At 35.3% G+C, this 22,046-nt stretch overlaps 1 protein-coding gene across 6 annotated transcripts in view; it reads left to right on the forward strand.

Annotated features, from left to right (window-relative positions):
* Window positions 1-22,046, forward strand: part of SYT1 (synaptotagmin 1) — a 1,262,805-nt gene that overhangs the window by 1,156,308 nt on the left and 84,451 nt on the right. The gene's annotated exons all lie outside the window — the stretch shown is intronic.

The raw sequence follows: 22,046 nt of genomic DNA on the forward strand, positions 1-22,046 counted from the left end.
ATTCTCGGAGCTTGCCCATACCAAAAAAACAAAAACAATGGTGTGGGTGGTGCAATGGTGGCTCACTGGCAGAATTTTTGCCTACCATACTGGAGACCTGGGTTCAATTCCCGGAGCCTGCCCATGCCAAAAAAAAAAAAAGATGAGTAGCAGACTGGAATAGAGGTTTGCCTCACATAAGCAGATGAGATGTTAATAGCCTTATAATACAAAGAGATCCTACTTACGAATAAAAGAAAGAAAAGCAATGGAGAAAGTCCCCATTTTTTAAAATATTGAAATGTGCTCATTTTTCCACCATTGGCTCCTGTGACGACAGGTAGGATGTAACATTTATGCACCCTATTCATGCATCTAAATAAGAAAGGATTTTAAATTAAGATGCAATTACCCTAAGTTCAAAACCTAAAAATATATCGCTTGAAAAGACATCCTGGGTTGATTGCAGAGAGTACAAAAAAAATGAGTTCATTAGCTTATAAATTTTCAGATTTTCATCAGCTATATTGCCAGGAGCTTGAATTCATTAAAACACTCAATTCAAGAACATTGTTTTGACAGCAGGTTGAAGCTATCTGCAACAGTCACTAAAAGTCAAGGTAAAATATCTTCCTTTAAAAAAGTCAAAACCAGCATTATTAAGAGAAACTCTACATTTCTAGACCTTAAAAAACCATTTAATTAAATATTTGGAAGCTGCTTATATCAAGAGCTGCCAATTCCTGGGATATATCTAGAAAATACTCTTGAATTTTATAGCACCTTCTTTACATGCATGGAAAACATTGTAAATGAAACCAACCTAAAGAGCTCCTTTATCTTATATGAAGCTTCCATTTACTATAATTAGAAATCTAGTTTAATCTTAACTGAAAATGCATTTGTGTTTTATATAAGGATTTCCTTTAAAAATTTTAAAAATTGTTTAGTGAGGAGATTTCAAAAGAGGCAGTGAATGCTTATGAATTATGCAAGTCTGAACTTTCATTTTTATAACTTCATTAAAATATAAAATCTTAAAAACCTCCCAACAGGAATTTAACTTTATAAAAATGCTTTGAACATGCTCTGACCTTGCCAAGAGGCACACCTAAGGCATGATTTAACAGTTATTACTGGGCAAAACCTAATATTAAATGCCTATCTGAAAATGCCAGCATTTCTTCTTGCCTCCTTATATTTCAGTAGAATTGAAACTCAGCCATAAGCGCTCTCTCCTGAGGGACAAGAGGGCACAGCGGAGAGGGAACAGCAACTGGGCTTTGGAAAACTTGGCTCTGATGCCTTAAACTTTCTGATCCTCCAATTGTTCATCTATGAAATTGGGGTATTAACAACAGCAACTTTTAGTTGGAAGTACTATATAAATGTCAGTTATTATTAAGCAAAAGATAGTTCTTGGTAAGCTTTTATTTAATTTTCTGCAACATTTCCTGATGCCAGAAGAATATGTGATCCTTTATGGCTGTTTGCATTTCCTAGGCTGCTGAAAGCAGATACCATAAAATGAGTTGGCTTAAAAAATGGGAACTTACTAGCTTACAGTTTAAGCTAGGAAAATGTCCAACTCAAGACATCATCGAGATGAGGCTTTCTTTCTGAAGACCAGCTACTGGTGATCCTTGGCTCCTCTGCCACATGGCAAGGCATCTGCTGGCCTCTTCTTTCTCCTCCAGGTTTCCTTGCGTTCACTTCTTGCTTCCATTGCTTTCTCTCTCCTGGATAGGAAAACAGCAGACTAAAGTTGTTTTCCCCAAATTAATATTAAATGCAGTTAAAAGATAAGTAACAGACTGGAACAAAGTTTTGCCTCACTTAAATAGATGAGATGTTAGTACCTCTATAATACTAACTTATCAATAAAAGAAAGAAAAGCAACTGGAAAAAGTCCCCATTTCTTTCTCTTATAAAGGATTCAACTAATAGGTTTAAGACCCACTCTGAATCAGGGTAGCCTCATGGAAAGGTCCTACTTAACAATAGGTTTACAGCAGAATGAACTAGATTCAAGAACATGTTTTTATGGGATACACACAGCTTCAAACCACCACAATGGTTGATTAAAATACTTTCTCTGTGTGTTAAAAAAAAGACACATTATTATGTCTTCATTATTGGAGAGGGTGTCATTCCAATACACTAACTTATGGACGCATCTTGAAGCTAACCACAAATTCTCCTCCTCCTCTCTTCTGTTATTATTTAATCAGAACCTCTAGCATATTTTATAAGAAATGATATCAGTAGCATAGGTCCAAAGTAGGATATTTCTACTGCCTTAAAAAATATTCTTTAAGATTTTTATTTGAGCTTTTTAAGATACCAGAGCTCTCATCCAAGGGCTTCTTTTATGATAACAGGCCCCAGGTGACCATGCTATTTGGGCCAAAAAACAGGAAGAATAGGGCCTTTGTCATCCTATTTATCAATTTAATGCCTGGTTGCTGGACAAACTCTCCCTCTCTAAAATGAAACACTACAATATGGAACCTACTGTTGCTATGTTAGTTTGACTGAAAGTGGCAGAGCCTGATCCCAAAGTAACACTCATTTGTTTTTCCAAATAATTGTGTTCAAGCTAATGAATACTTAAGTGAATACAATATGAGTCAGGATTCGTTGCTCATTGTTGATACATAATTGAGTGGTCAAGATTCCAACTTTCACTTAATGCTGCAAATTCTCAAATCTCATAAATAAAATCAACACCAAAAAAAAAGTAAGAAAAGTACCCATTAGACTCCCACATCCTTGCAGCCAAAGAACCTTTGACCCACTTCAGCTTCTTTTCTTTTAGTTGAAATTTCCTTTTCTGAGTCAAGCATACCCCCAAACTGTGCCCATCCTGACATTTTTAAAAATGGGAAAGAATTTGGGTTGGATCATGTGTCTACAGCCTTCATCCTACATCAAATGAATTGTTCCACTTATAGAAAAGCTAGCTCAGTTAAAATACTTACTAAGAAACTAGATAGGACAGGTGAAAAAATGATTGTCTATTAGTCCTGCAGCAGAGATGATTCCTCTATGCCATCTGGATTTGTTGTTTAACTAATTGCTAAATTTGCCTACATCACTAATGTCGAACTGTGCCTCTCCAACAGCTAGTAAACCTGACCCAAGGTTAAACCAATTGCTTAGAAACCATTTTCTGTGAAGCTGTGAACCTGAAGACTATCTATATTCCAAACTCCAGGGATGAAAATGTTAGAGCTTCACAGGAAGCGGAGGCAGATAAAAATGCAAAATGAGGAGGCATGGTACAGCCTGAGCCACAAATGAAAAAATTTTTCAGAAACATGTATTGAAATGAGGGCTGCTTTTACATTTATTATATTTAAAACATCTTTAGTATCCATACAATACGACTCAGCAAAATAGAATTAAATTCTTATATAAATGCAGCCCAAAGCTGAAGAGAAAGATACCATCTTCAAGCCAAATAAACAGATATATACTTATACTTGTCCAGACACTATTAAAGCATATATGGAGTTTAATTCTAAAACTCATAAATTTCTAAAAAATCTAATTAATCCAGCCAACTCAAAGGCTGCAAGATGAACGAGTTCTTAAAGCTACTAGAACTTAATATTTGCTTACAAGCAAGTAATCAGGAATGTGGGTGGGCAGAGAACAAAATAAATTTCTCTTTATTTCTTTGGGACTGCTATTGGTATGAGTGGTTCTTGTCATTGCCTCTCTAACTTTCTATTTAAATTTCAAAATGATTTAATCTGAAATGTAAAGCAGCAGTGAAATCTTATTACCAAGTGAGATTATTCATTTCAATGATGGGACTCCGGCAGCGAAATTCCCATGCTCTGTATGGAGAGATCTGGAATATTGCACTCGTTTCTGCAAACACACTTAAGGGGAGAGACATTCATTTCCTGAAGCAAATCCAGAGGGAAATCAGGGTCATGCAGAGGACAGATCCAGTCTCAGTTGAGGAAATGTTCAAAAGAATTGGAGATGTTTAACCTGCAAAAGAAAAATTTTAGAGAGGACACAATAACGGCCTGCAAATTTGTGGAAAAGTAATTGAACTTACTCTTGTCAACTATAAAAATTGGTGCTGTATCAATAGGTGTCAGCAATTGAGACCTATACTTACTTACTTCAATTTCAATATTTAAGCAAAGACTAGCAATTATCTTATCAGAAGTATTGGATTAGGGATGCTGCTCTACCTGCCCATCATAAATTAGGAAGGGGATCCAGGACTTTCTCATTCTAGCTGAAAACCAAAGCTCTAAATGATCATGCCCAGCCTAAATTAACACCACAACATGGAGAAGCACATCTATTAATAATACCAACAGCCATTATTTTTTCCTTGGGAAAAAAAATCAGAATGAAAGCCTCCTACTGCTAATAATAATGATGATGATAATAATGATTGTGATAGTTATAACCTAGTCAGTGCTTCCTAAGGTAAGCATTTACTAATATGGTCTTGTTTAATCTTATCCAACCCCAAGAGTAGGTATCATTATCCCCATACACAAATGAGAAAACTGAGGTTTGGCAAATTTAAGGGAATTGCTCAAGGTCACAGAGTGAATCAATGCCAGGTCCCAGCTCCTCACTGTAAACAAAGCCTGTCTGCTTACCTCCTGCATCTCAGTCTAGACTGTACACACTGCAGTTTCAACTGACCATAAACCCCAAACCATAGAAGCCTCAACTCCAGAAGATAATCAATGCTTTTGAGGTGCAAAGTGATCATCAGTTGACTTACAATTAATGCCTTCTTTAGATTATTTTGACAAAGTAATGATATCCAACTGTGCCTGCAAACTCAACACATGCTAATCCGTGTGACTTCATGGATAAACAGCAAATACCCTAATGATCAAAAGAGAAACTTTTTTTTTCATTTTTTCAGTGTGTTTCTTACTTCTGCTGGAAAATAACGTCCAGAAAGAAACTGTGGGTTTTTTTCAACATCAAAAAAAAAAAAAAAAGGGAAGTTAAGGTTTATGTGTTTTTCAGGAAAACGCCCCACAAAGATACATGATTATTTCTTCTATTCACCTTTTCTCACTCTTGAGACTCTGAGTTTTTTAGTCATCAAGGCTGCCAAGCACCTTAATAATTCCCTTTTCAGTGTTCCATGGCACACTGTAGATATACCTTCCCATGATTTATCACAATCTCTTGGAATTTTTGGTCCTTTCCCTGCAAACTCCTTTCACCAGAAATACAACAATTCATTTTTGTGGCCATCATCCAGCAATGCCTAGAACATAGTAGGCCACCATAAGGGTTGAAATTAAATTAAATTAAAATGCAAACCCTTCATTTTAATCTCAGCATTGAGTATGTAGTATAAAGTAAACTGAAATGAAATTAATTTAATTTAATTGAATCAGATCAAATCAAACTGAACTGAATTAACTATATTGACATTATCATGTCATCATAAAGCTGCTTTTATTGTATTTGCAATTCGTAGACAAGTTGATTGGCACCATCTAGCTATGAGGTTTGTATAATTCTCATGGCTGATACTTCTAGGATAACCTATTGTGTTACTGGCCCTTTAGGCCTAATGTTACAATTCACTCTTTAAACTGAGGCATAATAATGGACATAGCCTAAGTCTCTGTGTATTCAATCGACAGTATTTCTGGAAAAATAAATGATGTATAAAGTTAAGTGAACTGATACTGTTGATTCTACAGGAGGAGCCCCCAGACAAATAGATCTTAAGTCTCCTTCTGGGTCCAAGGTTTGCTGTGAACTCAGGGGGGAAAGCAGCCCAATCAGCAAGAGCGGCTCACTTCACTGCTCTGTTTCCGTGATCTACAGCATCTAAACCCATGTGTGCCTAAGGCTCAGTCCTGCATAAAACAACATGGTCATCGCCCTTCCACTTATGGAGCACACGGTCTCAGAACAGAGACCGGCAACAAGCAAGTACACACAAAGAGCAAATGACCACAAATCCTATGGCGATCCCAATATCCTGTGGCGATGTGAATCGGCGAAACGGAAAGAGGGTTCCTCTCACCCAAAGGATATAGGCCCAGATTTAGGAGTTGCAGGCATTTTTTTTTTGTCAAAGTGTGATCCCTTTTTCTCAAAAAAGTAAATTATTTATAAGCCACATCAACATTTTACAAAATTTGCACGTCGGGGAAGAGATCTCTCCACGATCTGCATGGCAAGCATAGATTTGTCTAATGATGAGACCAGATGTCTCTAAACTTTTTATGGTGTTCACCTATCAGTAAGGGTTTTATAGCACATATTCTCTATACATTTACCTGTGAGCATATAAATTTTGTATATTTACTACTGTAGTAATATAAAGTGGTCATTAAGAACTTATATAAGAATAAAATAAATATATAAAATTATTTTATTCTATTTAAGAATGTTAAAAATGTTGCTCTCCCTTACTATTTTGTTAATATACATGCCTCTTTTTTTTTTAAGCTATTGGTTTAACTTTGTGATATAATAATTCACAAGTATAATACCCGATTCAGTTTATTTCAACACATAATTTTAAAAGGTATCACTTTCGAAATACTACTTCACAAATGTACCATATTCATAATACATAATATGGGCTCAGTTTGAGAGTTATAGTAAATATAAATCAGTAAGTCATAATTGACTGAAATTTTTTATTTCTCTTTCATCTTAACCAACTTCTCTGGCCTTAAGTAGATCATCATCATTTTTACCTCTAAATATGACTGGCACAGAGCCTGTTCTGGATGTCGGAGAGCTTCCAGCTCTGCCATTTTCTCATTTTTACTTGAGTCTGCATTATCTATTTTTCTTTAAGCCACAGTTGCTGTTGTTTTTCAGGATTTCTCTCTCTCTTTTTTTTTTTATAATTGACAAAACACAACAACATACAAACACGAATATTCTTAACATATTTCAGGATGTCTCTTAAACGACATTCTCATCATGTGATTATAAGTAAATAATATAATCCACAAATCCAATTAACTGGGCCCACATTAACTGCAGGACCTAGCAAAATGCTAAAAGCAAATAGACCTGTGAGACCCCCTCTGTGACCACTCCCCAGTGTGGTACCCTCACCCCCTCCGAATGCCACGTGGGAATCATGTCCAAATAAGGACATCACTGTAATTCTGTACATCAAATCTTAGTATATTTCCAATCTTTAATTGTTTTTAGATGAAAAAATAAATATAAAGTCAAAATTCTAGTACTTTCTTCCAGTATCCCTTGGGAAGAAGATAATTCCACAATGGAGACCACAGCAGACTAAAGGTTTCTAGTTTATAAACCAAAAATCTGCCAGCAGTACTACATTTTCCCTTCTTTTCTCTTACCAAAGCAAAAACAAAAAAAGTATTGTATTATGTAGCTTCAATTCATCTTCCTTTAAAGATCAATTATTCATCAACCCAAAATAGTGCCTTGTAATTTATGAATGTGATGTATAATTCTTACATAATAATGGAACATATTCCAATAAACAGTGAGTTCCTCATAAATCTCATAGATAATGCCACAGTTCAGTTTAAAAAAAAGAAAAACATACAAATTGGATTGTTTAAAGGGGCAAGCAACCAGATTAGTTTCTGGGCTCTCAAAGCCACACAAGGAATAGGATGGCTGGATGCTTGGCCTGTGAAAGGGAAGGCTGGATGAAGAGCACTATAGCTCTCCACAAGTATTTGTAGAGCTGTGCTAGGGACAAATGTATGGAAACATGCATTCACCACATATGCATGGAATATCTATTACAGCTCATGGTAGACTAGGAGTAGTGATCAAAGATGAATGAAGCACACCTGCCTTAAAGGAGCTCCGAGAGGCTCAGGGAAAAGAAGGTAATATTGTGTGTGCTTTAGATCAGCTATCGATAAACTTTTTCAGTTAAGGACTGTATAGTAAATATTTTAGGCTCTGCAAGCCATACACTCTCCTTTGCAAATATTCAATTCTGTCATTGCAGTGAGATAGCAGGCATAGACAGTGTGCAAATGAATGAAACTTTCTTTATGGACACTGAAATTTGCATTTCAAATAATTTCATGTGTTATGAAATATCATTAATCAGCCCTTTTATTTTTTCCCAACCTTTAAAATGTAAAAACCTTCTTAGCACATGAATGAATGAAAATAAGGCCAGAGTAGGTCCATATGTGATTTGTGGTAGTAAATTGTGGGCTACTGATTAAGATTATATGGTTTTAAAAGAGCTCAGAGAAAGGTAACTTAGCCCTAACTGGGAAACTCATAGAAACTTCCTGGAGAAAGAAAGAGCTAAATTGAGGGATTGTGCAAGTCAAGGAGACAGTTGGTACATGGGGGCAGACCCAAAAGTATGGCCGCGTGAAAAAGGCTAGGAAGTCCAAAGCAACCCTGAGCAAGTTGCTAGAGCAGAAGGGAACGAAAAAAAGATGTTGGAGAGATAGGAAAGACTGGGACAAACCAAGAAAGGTGAACTTTATGCTCTGGAAGTGGTGAGTAGCCACCAAGGGCTTTAAGAAAGGAGTTTGTCTTGGAATGGTGAGCAGTAAAGGGTATTAAAAGACAGTTCCACCACTGGCTGTGGACTCAGTATGACTTGGGTAAAGATCCCAGTTCTACCACTTACCCAGTTGAATTCAAACCAGTTGCTTATACTCTCTAAATCTCAGTTCCCTCATCTGTAAATCAGAAATAAACCCTACTTTGTAATTTATTATTGCCTGTTATCACACCTGTTGGCTTCCTTTATTTTTATTGCACGTAAATAAGTGGTCATATGAGTTTCTTTGCTAATTTGATTTTTTACTAATTCCCCATTAAATTCCCAGAACAGGTCATTATCAATATTCACCAAGTGCCCAGAGTAGTCCCTGACATAGCAGGGACTCAAAAGTAGTTAATGCATAAAGAAAACAATATTTTTAAAAATCAATCATCAACCTGCCATGCTGGAGACCCGGGTTCAGTTCCCAGCCCATGCACTTCCCCAAAACAAGCAAACAAACAAGCAACAAAAAACAAAAATCCAACAAATGGTGCTGCAATGACGGGATACTCACATGGAAAAAGAATGAAATGTGACCCTGTCATACCACATACAAAAAAAAAAAAATCAATCAATCAATCATAAAATCAAGGTTCTCCCACAGTGTCATTCTATCACTGTCTATGCTTGCTTCTTGCTTTGCCAAGGATAAATACATTGCATTATTTATTTAATATTTAGAAAAAAGAGCATTGGATAAAAAAATTAGTACTCCTGCTCTATACAACTGTCTTATCCATAATAAGTTTATTTTCCTGAGAGTGTTCTAATTATATTTCATTTTGCTACATGTTTTTTTCTTATTTCACTGAGATGTACTTTCCTCAAGAAATTTTTGCAATCTAAATAGCCAAGTTTCTAGTTTTTACTCCACTAAATGTGAAGTGAAGCATAATCTTTCTAATGCATAATTCATCAGGTGAATTTTTTTATTATTTTATTTTTTATTAGAGATTTTGTAGGTTTACAGAATAAAATATGTAAAAATTGGTGTTCCTGTACACCCCCTATTGTGGAAACCCTCATTAGTGTGGTTCCTTTGTTACAAATGAGAGACAATATTTAAATTGTACCATTACCTACAGTATATAGTCCACATTAGGTGTATTTGTTCCCATATGCCACCCTATTATCAACTCCCTGTATTAGTGTGGCACATTCATTATAATTCAAGAAAGAGCATTTGTATACTTGTACTAGTAACTATAGTCCTTCATTTAAAATAGACCTCACTGTGTTAAACAGTCTTGTGTTTTATCTTTTAATTCTTATTCCAGTAACATATATACTACCCAAAATTTCCTTCTTTAATCTCATTTGCATATATAATTCAGTACTGTTAATTACACTCACAAAAATATCCTACCATCACCACCATCAATATCTAAAACTTTACAATCACCCTAAAGGAAATTCTGTCACACATTAAGAATTAACACCCCATTCTCTATCCCCCACCCAGTCCCTGGTAACTAATATTCTAGATTCTAACTCTATGAGTTTTCTTATTCAAATTATTTAATGGCAGTGAGATGATAAAATATTTGTCCTTTTGTGTGTCTGGCTTATTTCACTCAGCAAAGTGTCTTAAAGGCTCATCTGTGTTGTCACATGTATCAGGACTTCATTCCTTTTAACAACTGAACAATATTCTATTTTATTTATGCCATAATTTGTTTATCCATTCATTGGCTCATGGACACTTGGGTTGCTTCTATCTTTTGGAAATTGTAAATAGTACTACTATGAACATGGTTGTGCAAATACTTAAATCCATGCTTTCATTTTATTGGCAGTCCTTTGAAGCACAAAAATATTTCATTTTGAGAAGGTCCCATTTATCTGTTTTTTCTTTCAGTACTTGTGCTTCAAGTGTAAAGTTTTCTTAAACATTACCTAACACAAGACCCTGAAGATGCTTCCCTATGTATTCTTCTAGGATTTTTATGGTCCTGGTTCATATATTTAGGTCTTTGACCAATTTTGAGTTAATTTTTGCATATAGTGTGAGACAGAGGTCCTCTTTCATTCTTTTGCAAACAGCTATCCAGTGCTTCCAGAACCATTTATTAAAGAGACTGTTCTTTCCCAATTGAGTGGACTTGGCAGTCTTGTCAAAATTAATTGGTCATAGATTGAAGGATCTATATCTGAATTATCAGTTTAATTTCATTGGTCAAAATATCTACCTTTGAGCCAGAACCATGCTATTTTTTACAACTGTAGCTTTATAATAAGTTTTAAATTCTGAGAGGGTGAGTCTTCCAACTTCATTCTTCTTTTTCAAGATGTTTCTGACTACTTGGGGGCCCTCACCCTTCCAAATACATTTGGTAATGACTTTTCCATTTCTGCAAAGTAGGCCACTGGAATTTTGATTGGGATTGTAAATATTTTGGAGTGGAATTGACATCTGAATGGTATTTAGTCTTCCAGTCAATTACCATGGAGTGAACGTCCATTTATTTTAGCAATGTTTTTGTAGTTTTCTGTGTAGAGGTCTTCTTCCTTGGTTAAATTTATTTCTAGATCTTTAATTCTTTTACATCCTATTGTAAATGGAACTTTTATTGATTTTCCCTATAGATTGCTCATTATCAGTATATAGAAACACTACCAATTTTGGGGAGTTGATATTGTACCCCACTACTTTGCATAGTTCGTTTAATAGCTCTAGTAGCTTTGTTGTAAATTTTTTTAGGCTTTCTATATATAGGATCATGTCATTTGCAGACAATGAGAGTTTTACTTCTTTCTTTCCAATTTGGATGCCTTTTATTTCCTTTTCTTGCCTAACTGCTCTGACTGGAACTTCCAGTACAATGTTGGATGACAGTGTTGACAGTGGACATCCTTGTGTTGTTCCAGATCTTAGAGGGAAAGCTTTCACTCCCACCAATAAATATCATGTTAGCTGTGGGTTTTTCATATATGCTCTTTATCATGATGAGGAAGCTTCCTTCTATTCCTATTTTTTTTCTTATGTTTTTATCAGGAAAGGATGCTGGATTTTGTCAAGTGCCTTTTCTACATCAATTAACATGATCATGTGGTTTTTCCTCTTTGGTTTGTTAATGTGGGGTATTACATTAATTCATTTTCTTGTGTTGAACCACCCTTGCATACCTCGGCTAAAACCCATGTAATCATGGTATAGGATTCTTTTAATGTGCTGTTGGATTCAATTTGTAAGTATTTTGTTAAGGATTTTTGCATCCATATTCATTAGAGAAATTGGTCTGTAATTTTCTTTTCTTGTAGTATGCTGATCTGGCTTGTGTATTAGGCTGATGTTGACCTCATAGAATGAGTTAAATAGAGTTCCTGCCTCTTCAATTTTTTTGAAATGTTTGAGCAAAATGGTATTAATTTTTCTGGGAACACTTGGTGGAATTTATTTGTGATGCCATCTGGGCCTTGGCTTTTCTTTGTTGGGAGGTTTTTGATGACTGATTCAATCTCTTTACTTGTAATTTGTCTGTTGAGATCCTCTATTTCTTCTAGAGCCAGTGGCAGTTCTTTATGTCTTTCTAGGAATTAGTCCATTTAATCTAGGTTGTCTAATTTCTTGGCATATAGTTGGTCATAGTATCTTCTTATGATCCATTTCATGACCCTCTCTCATTTCTGATTTCCTTTTGTTTTTTTCTTGCGTCTTTTCTCTTTTTTTCTTTGTCAGAGTCATTAAGAATTTGTCAATTTTATTGGAATTTTAAAGAACCAACTTTTGATTTTGTTAATTCCCTTGTTTTTTTTGTGTTTTTTTTTTTAATTCTCAATTTCATTTATTTCTGCTCTAACCTCTGTTATTTCTATCCTTCTTCTTGCTTTGGGATTAGTTTGCTGTTCTTTTTCTAGTTCCTCCAACTATGCAGTTAGATCTTTCATTTTATCTTTCTTCTTTGTAAGTGTAGGTGTTTAGAGCTAGAAATTTCCCTCTGATCACTGCCTTCACTGCATACCACAAGTTTTGATATGTTGTGTTCTCATTTTCACTCATCTCAAGATATTTACTGATTTCTCTTGCAATGTATTCTTTAACTCACAGATTGTTTAAGGGTATGTTGTTTAACTTCGATATATTTGTGGATTTTCTAGTTCTCCACCTGTTATTGATTTACTGCTTCCTGCCTTTATAGGCACAGAAATCATTTGTATAATTTCAATCTTTTTTAATTTATCAAGACTTGTTTTGTGACCCAACATGTAGTCTATCTTGGAGAATGATCCACGAGCAGTTGAGAAGAATGTATATCCTGCTCTTTGGGAGTACAACGTTCTTTAAATGTCTGTGTGGTCTAGTTCATTTGTCCTATTAGTCAAGTTCTCTTTTCTTATAGATCCTCTGTCCGGGTGTTCGATCTGTTTATGAGAGTGGTGTATTTAAGTCCAGCTATCATTGTAGAGATGTCTATTTCTACCTTCAATTTTTCAAGTGTTTGCCTCATGCATTTTGGGACACCATGGTTTGATGCATATATATTTGTGATTGTTATTTTTCTTGGTGGATTGCCCATTTTATTAATATATAGTGCTTTTCTTTGTCTCTTGTAACAATTTTTCATCTGAAGCCTATTTTATCCAAAATTATTACAGCTACCTCAGCTCTTTTCTGGTTACTGTTTCTGTGGAATCTTTTTCCAGCCTTTCATTTTCAACCTATTCATGTTCTGGGGTCTAAGGTGAGTCTCCTGTAAACAACCATCCTAAGGTTGGATCGTGCTTCTTTGTCCGTTCTGTCAGTCTGTGTCTTTTCATTGGGGCATTTAATCCATTAACATTCACTGTTATTAATATAAGGGCAGAATTTACTTCAACCATTTTATTTTTTGATTTTTATACGTCATTTTTTGTCTCTCTTTTCCTTTATTGCAACCTCCTTTTCTACATAGTTGATTTTTTGTGATGTTTCTGGCTGGCCCCTTTCTCATTTCTGTTTATGTACATATTTTAAATAATTTCCTTGTGGTTAACCTGGGGTTTATTACACAGCCTACATCTATAACATATTACCTTGTAAAGATACCTTCTTAAGTTCAATAGTATACATGGTTTCTGTTCCCATATCCTTCCATTTCCCCTATTCATATTTGTTTTTATCCCACTTTACCACTTTATATTTTGCATGTCCATTGTCAGGAAATACATCTTTTACTTGTTCGGTTGAATTCCGACTCTTACAGGAATTAAAAATAGAGTTGTATAATGAGGATACAGTACTATTGGGGTTTGCATTTACCCTTTTAATTACCCTTACTGAAGAGCTTCATTTCTTTACATTATTCCAAGCCACTCTCTCCTATCTTTTCCTTACAACCTGCAAAACTCCCTTTAGTAATTCTTATAGGGCAGATCTTTTGTTGACAAGTTCACTCTGTTTCTGCTTATCTGTGACTTTTAAATTCTCCCTCATTTCTGAAAGACAGTTTTTCCAGATAAAGAATTTTAGGCAGGCATTTTTTTACTTTCTGTACTTTAAATATATCATAACACTACCTTCTTGCCGCCACAGTTTCTGGTGATAAATAGGCATAATTTTATTGAGAATCTCGTATGTGACAAATCACTTTTCTTTTGGCTGCTTTCAGGATGCTTTTTTTCTCTGGCATTTGATATTCTGACTAGTATGTGTTTTGGAGTAGGTCTATCAGGATTTATTCAGTTTGGAGTACTTTGCACTTCTTGGATATGAATATTTATGTTTTACATAGGAGTTGAGAAATTTTCATCCATTGTTACCCCAAATATTCTTTCTGCCCCATTTTCCATCTCTTCTCCTGGGAAACCCATGATGTGTATAGTTGTGAACTTCATGTCATCACTTAAATCCTTGAGACACTGATAATTTTCTTCTATTCTTTTCTCTATCTGTTCTTCTGCCTGTATGATTTTAGTTGTTCTGTCTTCTAGTTCACTGATTCTTTCTTCTGCTTCTTCAGATCTGCTGTTGTATGCCTCTAGTATATATATATATTTTTTCCATGGGCAGGCACCGAGAAACAAACCTGGGTCTCCAGCAGAGCAGGTGAGAATTCTGCCACTGAGCCACCATCACACTGCCCTATGTTTCTTTTCAAGGTTTCAAATTCTTCTTTATTCTCACCCAGTGTCTTCTTGATATCCTTTAGCTTTTAATCCATATTTTCATCCATCTCCTTGAATTGATTAAGAGATTTGTTTGAACTTCTTTGGTTAGTTTCCAAACTCAGTGTACCCTTTCACATTCTAATTTGTTCCCTTGACTGAGCCATATTTTCCTGTTTCTTAGTATAGTTATAATTTTTTGCTGACATTAGGAATCTGATTATCTTTTTGAGTTTACTCTGAAGGTCTGTTTCTTGCTCTTATCTAGGGTTTTAGTGTTAACTGTCTTTGTGTTAAGGCTCCTTATTGATACTTGTTCAATTTTATCCCAGACTTTTTAAATAGCCATGTTTAACTACTCAGATTTTTCAGCTTTTCTTCATCTGATTCTTGCCTTGCTTTTGTAGGTTATTTTGTCTTTGTCTTCAATTCAGCATTCTTACTGTCCTTCTACAGTCTCCATCTTTCTCTAAAGTTATAAGCAAGTGGAATTTGTCCTTTTATCAGCTGATTCTGAGGGAAGACTTTTCCAAGGGATATCTTACATTGCCACGTTGATGACATCACCTCCCATTCAGAATAATTTCTTAATTTAAACTCAGAGGTTGAGACATATGGCCGTTTCACAAATTATCCACATATATCCATATTCCTCCTTCTGTAAACTTCCAAAAGACTTCATATTTCACCATCAAACATATATATTTTATTTATCTTCACTATATTCCCAGGATTCCTGTTGCAGAGCCAGCCAGAAAGCTACACAATCCATGTTGACTTTTAGCTTAAAATGTCCTGATTTTTCAAGTTTCATTCATTCATTCAATAAATCAATAAATATTTTCTGTGGTTAACTGAGTTCATTCATTCAATCAATCATTCAATAAATTTCTTTTGGGCATTTACTATATGTCAGACATCATTAAATCTTTTCTTTTTGAAACATTCATGTTACATGTTTTTTTTTTAAACATGTTTGCTTTCTAAGTACCTTAACTCTTTACCACTAATTTATTTTTCTATATGTATGTGTAATTATGGTCTAGATATAAAGAACATAACATCTCTAATGATAGTGTGAAATGTAAGAATTTATAGGGCCACTTAAGTGATATCTTTTAAGATTTTAAGCAGCAATATCTTCCATTTCTGTCATCCTGTTTTCCAACTGAAAAATATCCTGAAATCTAAGCTCACTTACATACAATTGAGTTATTGATAGAAATTTAGACTTTAGCCATATTGCCTTTGTTGAATAAACAACTTGGTCTCTCCTTCTCCCTTTTAGTTCTAACATCTAAGTCTAATTATAAATTGAGACTGTCCAGCATAAAATGAAGCACAATTTACTCAAATACCCTGTTATTTAGAAAAACATTGTCATTTTGTAAGAAGTGCTCATAAGTACATTCAATACATTTTCTATAATTTCTCAGTTTTGAAAAAAATCACAAAAGAAATTGTCTAAGTAAGCTATTTCTATGAATACTCAGCCCAAATATGAAGACATCTTCTGGGATGTTTTCAACTTTAATTTGCAACTCCTAATTTGTTAATGCACCTTTTGCACACACACATACATACACATATATATATCTATCGATACCAATTTAGTGGCATAAATATATAAATTCTACAAATATATTTATGTATAAATATATTCAAAAATTTATATGCATGTACTCCAGAATACTAGTTTATCAAACGCCTAAGTATAACTTAGCATTTTAGTGAAATATATACAGGATTTACATATCAAGTAGGCACACAGTAAGTACGCAAAAATATCTGCTGAATTAATAATTAAAGAGAAAATCCAATGTAGTATCTGTTTCTCTTTCTTCTCTATCTTCATTCATTCATTCATTCAAAAAGTATTTATTGAGTGTTTATTACAACATACCAAGCAATTCTAAGATCAGAATACCCAGCAGTGAATAAAAGGGGCAAAAATCCTCCCCTCATGTGCCTGACATTCTAGAGGGAGAGACAAGCACTAAACAAGAGATGTGCATCAAATACAAAGCATGTTAGTGCTTAGGGATAAAATAAAGTAAGAAATGTTGATGAAAAGTGGTTAGATTTTTTGTAGGTATTTTGAAGGAAGCACCAACAGTTTTGCTTGCAGGAGTGAAAGAGAACCAGAAGCCAGGAATGGATCAACTGATTTTAGCCTGAGCGATAGGAAGAATGGTGTTTTAGTCTCCTTGGCTGCTCAAGCAAATACCACGCAATGGGTTGACTTAAGCAATGGGAATTTATTAGCCCTTGGTTTTAAGGCTAGGAAAAAAAAATCCAAATCAAAGTATCATCAAGGAGATGCTTTATCCTGAAGACTGGTGTTCTGGGGCCGGCTGCCAACAATCCTTGGCCCTGGGCTTCTCTGTCACATGGCAATGCACATGGCAGCCTTTCCTGGCCTCTCCCTTCTCTTCCTACAGCTTCTTGCTTCATATAGTGTTCTCTCTCTCTCTCTCTCTCTCTCTCTCTCTCTCTCTCTCTCTCTCTGCTTCTAAAGGACTCCAGAAACATCCTGATTGAGGTCAAGCACACCTTAAGTAAAGTAACTTCATCAACATTTCCTGCTTACAATAAGTTCACACCCAAAGGAGAGGATTAAGTTTAGAAGGTATTTTTCTGGGGGTACATACAGCTCCAAGCACCATAAATGGCATTGCCAAACACTAGATGTGGAAATGGGCAATAGGCCAGGTCCAAGGAGCTGGGCTTAAACATGGGCTTAGTTTGGAAAATCTTAAGTTTATGATACACTGTTAGAACAACAGAGATGTCTGGTATGTAGTTAATCATCAAAATTATAATTTCTTTAAAAAATTATAACTACTTATTTCATGTCTTAAGTGTTTTTAATGTGCCATGGAAAATTGTCTTGTTCTTCATCTCAACCATGACAAATCACTTCTACTTGTTTATATCTTGTAGTACATTTGAGAGCTGTTGGCAACTCTGTCTTTCTCAGTCTTCATCCAAACTCATTCTTTAAACACTTAACTGCATAAAAACCAATATATCAACCATGGAACTTACTGACATCCTCACATTTAGTCCTCATTCTAGATCCTATAATACACACTATACTTAAAATATTTGTCTCTCAGATTACCAAAATGAAATCCTATTTCGCTATAAATTTTTCTCTTAGTAACTGGAAGTTGTTCAAATTTAATTCCTTTATGAGATCCTTCTAATCCAATTCCAGTGTACTCATACATACCTCTCTGGAATAGATTTGGAAACTTTCAGAAATCACAAGTATGGTCTAGTTTGGAGGGTCTTCCATTGTGTTATATAATCTGTGATGCATAAACACAAACTCTTAAAAAAAAAAATAAAAACTAAGAACTGCCCATTGGAAACAACAATTTTGGTTCTCACAACCAAACAGGATGGATTGCACAGCCTATCCAGACAGTTTACAGAAATTAATTTGCAAAGAATCAGCTGAAGAGCAAAGCAAGTCTAGGTCCTTATTTGGCCATGGTTTTTATTGCATTCTGATCCAAGAATCACTTGTAAATGTCAAAAACACAATTTACTAACCTTATTAGCCATAAAACATGACTCACAGTTGGGTAAATGCTTTTGATGGGACACTAGTGTTAAATCACTAACTCATGCCAGGAGCAAAAGTATAAAGATTGTAATCCACATCAGCAGTGACACAGGAACACACCAGAATGTCCACACACTGACCCAATCAAAGGACTCCACTTTAGTGGAAGCGCTAAATAGCATAACTAAAGATGGGCACTAGTGAAACTTTTGGACAAAATTGGGAAAGCACTTACGTCCATTACTGGTATACAGAGACTAGAAAATCTTTGGAAGTAATGACAGTGACTTCCTAAATCAATGCAAAATAAGTATGTTTGAAAACAGAGTTTGGGCCAGAGTATTTCTTTTTAAATGGACAGTAGAAATGGGAGATCGGTTACCCTCTGCATCCTTCCATGTTGATTTCCTCCTGAAAAAAGAAATGCATTTAATTTTATTTTTCCTGTCATTTGTTTGACAATTTACATCCTCATTTTCAGTTCTGAGATTATGGTTTAGTAAATGGTCCTCAAACTCAATAAGCATATCAGCAGAGAATTTTTTTAGCAAGTTAATCAAAATGCAGAAAAGACAATGGGACATGCTTGAAATAACAAATCACTTGATTACTTAATTAAGTTAGTAAGTCTGCCATGAGATGAAACCCTGTCATTTCTTAAAACCTCAGTTGAAAATATTTCTAGGTAATGACATGTACATTTTCACAGAATGAATCAAGTTGGCTTTTGAAGGTTGCCAAAAGGTACCAGCTGTATATCATTCCAAGGGACCTTCTGAGGACCCTGAAAATAATTATGGGTTTTGGTAATCATCTTAAAATGTCAAGAGCAATCCATACTACCTGAGAATGCACTATACCCACATAAAGCTTCCTGATGTTTTATGGAAAGCCCAGTTAGAATTTTGGATTTGTTGAGATCTTTGTTTTCAAGCTATGTGGCAAATCCCTGGACAGTTGTGACTTTAAATAGACCTTTCTGTTGTGTGTTTTGCCTCTTAATATAATAATAATATGTATATAATCATCTAATAAGACAAACATGTTTACTAACGGGACACTAACAGTACCCAAAAGAAGATATGACAATAAAAATAATGAAAGATATCATTGAGAGGATACTATCTTCCTCTCACTATATGCATCTTATCTTTACAACAAACCTCGTTATTATTTGTCCTGTTGAACTGATTAGGAAACAGGCCTAAGGAAATTAAGTAACTTGCCAAAGTTCACACAGAGAGTAAATGACTGAACCAATATTCCAAGCATGGCTTCTAACTCCACTTTGATCATGTTTTCTGATTTGTCAACCCCTTTCCAGAAACAATTTGACATCTTTGGGTAGCTTCTTTTTAAATTGACCTGTTCTACAAATAAAGATACCATTTGCTGTGAAGATTAATCGAAGATTTAAAATCTAATCTTGGCCTTTCTTTCAACAACCCTCAACCCTGAAAAAAAAGAGTAAATATTCAGGAAATAACATATGTTATTTAGATCTTTTGAAAAAAATATTGACATTAGGAACTAAAATTAGCATGCTCTGAAAGACAGGGTTTTAGAGTGAGAGACAAAGGGACTCTTTAGCAAAAATACTATTTGAAATGTGTTCCGTGAGCAAATTTATACCTTAATCAATTAATCAGTCTCTGCCTCTGCCTGAGTCAAGCTGGTTTCCTGTAAATGACGCAGGCTTGTGTTGGCAGGATAGGAAGAAGATTCCACTATAAATCCTCAAGTAGAATTTTACAAAAGATCCTCCTTGTAACTCCACTGCCTCCTAGAAACAGCTATACATGCTTTCTTCCTTCCTGGAACCCCAAATTTCCAGAGGCAGCTTGAGCCATGCCAACCCCTGTAGGATCCCAAAGTTACATAGAGAAGTGTAGAGTGTTTTCAGAATGCCAGATCCACAAAAAGGGACTAGCATGTTTTCACTTTCTGGCTGCTAAAACAAATACCATGCAATGGATTCACTTATACCACAGGCATTTATTGGCTCATGGTTTGAGACGAGGAAAAATCCAAAATCAAGACCTCATCAAGGTGACGCTTTCTCCCTTTCTCCTGGAGTTCTGGGACTGGCTGCCAGAGATCTTTGGTTTTTAACTTTTCTGTCATTTCACAATCCACATGATGGCATCTCCTAACTTCTCAGCCTCCATTTACTTCTCGTTTCTTCTCGTGGCTTCTGTGTATCTGCATTTCATTCTGCTTATAAAGGACTCCAGTAATAGGATTAAGACCCAACGTGAGTCAGTTGGGCCACATCTTAACTGAAGTAACCTAATCAAAAGGTCCTATTTACAATGGATTCACACCCACAGGAAATTGACAAGATGAAAGACATGTTTATCTGGGGGGCATAACTCCAAGCACAAATATGTAATACTATGTAGTCTAGTAAAATAGAAGTAGCTGCTACCTCATTGAGAGCTTCCTATGAGCTAGCTACGGTGTAGGCCTAAACATTTGACAATGTGGCCTCATTTAATTCTTTTGACAATTCTACAAAATGCATACTGTCATTACCAACATTTTGCAGTTGAGGAAGCTATGTGTTAAAGACCTAAGGAATCTACAGTCCATGCTCTTAGCCACTGTTTTAGTTTGCTAGCTGCTGGAATGCAATATACCAGAAACAGAATGTCTCTCAACAAGGGGTACTCAATGAGCTGCTAGTTTACAGTTCTAAGGCCGAGAAAATGTCCCAATTAAAACAAGTCTACAAAAATGTCCAATTTAAAGCATCTGGGAAAAGCCACTATACCATTACTTTCTCTCAGGATCTAATAGTTTCTATTTCTTTTTAAAAAAATGAGTATCAATGGTATATATTAAGCTATAATTCTGTTATTCTGAATTCCCTGTTTCGTTCTTTAAAATACAAATTTCATTTTTTTAAAGGATTATAGATGTTGCATTTGTTTTGCTCTCTCCAATGGAAACTCTCCTTTGTTGAAAGGTAAAACTGTATACCTAAACTTGGAAAATGCTGTAGTTGAGACTGTCTCAATTTCCCATTGAATCAGATAATTCTTATCAGATCTCCTTGAAGAAGATAAAAGGACCACCATGGTGACAAAGCACGGAGCAATCAAAGCCAAGGTCCAGTTAACAGTACTTCATTGAAATGCAGAAAGCATCTCTGTGTACTTGCTCTCCATCTTAGCACACAGCATGGCAGTGGTTGTAAAGGATTTGAATTCTGAATTTCTGGTAGAATAACACCTGCCAATAACAAGTCTTGAATGTACTACTTGTCCCTGTAGAGAAAAATGAGGTACTTATCATGCAGGTCTTTGTCGAGATAATACCTACACCTGTAGCCAGGCTAAAGATTTAGCTACTCCTGGATGAAATGCTGAGTCCGCCCTGTCAAGGTTAGAGAGTGTGGCTGAGCTACAAATTGCTAGGAAGCCAGCTGATTTTAAGTTGCCATGGTAAAGAAAATGCAGACAATGAAAAGCTTTTACAGTAATATTTTGTACATCTTGTTATGATAGGATTGTCCAGCTGAGGGACTTTTTTTTTTTTTTGTAGTTCTGCTGACATGAACAGATAAAGTAATAAATGCTAATTACAGAGTATTTTAATGATTCCTGGACTTCACCTCAGAGGAATGTATATCTGACTGGGTAATTACTTCACTGACAGGTTTGTACGTGAGAAAGGGAGACTGTGTGTGAGCCTAGTTTATTGCCGGCTTATGAGACCACAGGGAATTAAGGTCATGAGGCATGCCTATTGAGACCATTTTAGCCACCATGATTTTCAATCAGTTATCAGCATCCCCACCCCTAGTTAAAGAAATGCTGCTGCTTATGAAAATGACACAGCAATTCTCAGTAGTGGGAGTCTGCT

Source organism: Tamandua tetradactyla, chromosome 7 (assembly GCF_023851605.1).
Source record: "Tamandua tetradactyla isolate mTamTet1 chromosome 7, mTamTet1.pri, whole genome shotgun sequence".
In the NCBI taxonomy this organism is placed as follows: Eukaryota; Metazoa; Chordata; class Mammalia; order Pilosa; family Myrmecophagidae; genus Tamandua; species Tamandua tetradactyla.